We start from the raw sequence: 596 nt of genomic DNA, 5'->3' as shown, positions 1-596 counted from the left end.
CGGGGCCCCCAGGCCTATTCCCCCACCTCCTTTAATGAAAACATGTCTGTGGTTTTACTGTGGTGCGTTCAGGTAGCAGATTTATATTTAGTCTTCATTCATTCATTCATAAAAGGAAATTAGAAAACATAAAAATAATAAGAAAAACATGGTTAAAATAGAAAAAAATAAAAATAAGGAAGAGAAAAAAGAAAATGGTTAAAATAGAAAACATTAAAATAACACAAATTGAAAAAACAAATTAAAATGAAATATTGAAAAAAGCAAATTAAAATGAAATATTGAAAAAAGCAAATAAAAATGAAATCATGGAATCATTTATGAGTTGAAAATTCAGAAAGGGAAATATGAATTGAGAAATAGAAAACACAAAAATGAACGACTTATATACATCCAACAATTTATGAAACGTTAGTTATAATAAGATCAGTTTTAACCGCTGCAAGAAATGCTTTTCAATTAAAACATCATATAACAACTTTTCCATTCTTTGAAGAAAACACACGTCTGTTTCAGAATTAGACTTCATATTCAGCTTTAGGGAAAGGGCACAGTTTCCCCACGATCGCTGCTCGCCATGGCTGCCATCTGCATTT

Source organism: Kryptolebias marmoratus, linkage group LG22, assembly GCF_001649575.2.
Source record: "Kryptolebias marmoratus isolate JLee-2015 linkage group LG22, ASM164957v2, whole genome shotgun sequence".
NCBI classification, from domain to species: Eukaryota; Metazoa; Chordata; class Actinopteri; order Cyprinodontiformes; family Rivulidae; genus Kryptolebias; species Kryptolebias marmoratus.
This window is presented reverse-complemented; position numbering follows the sequence as displayed.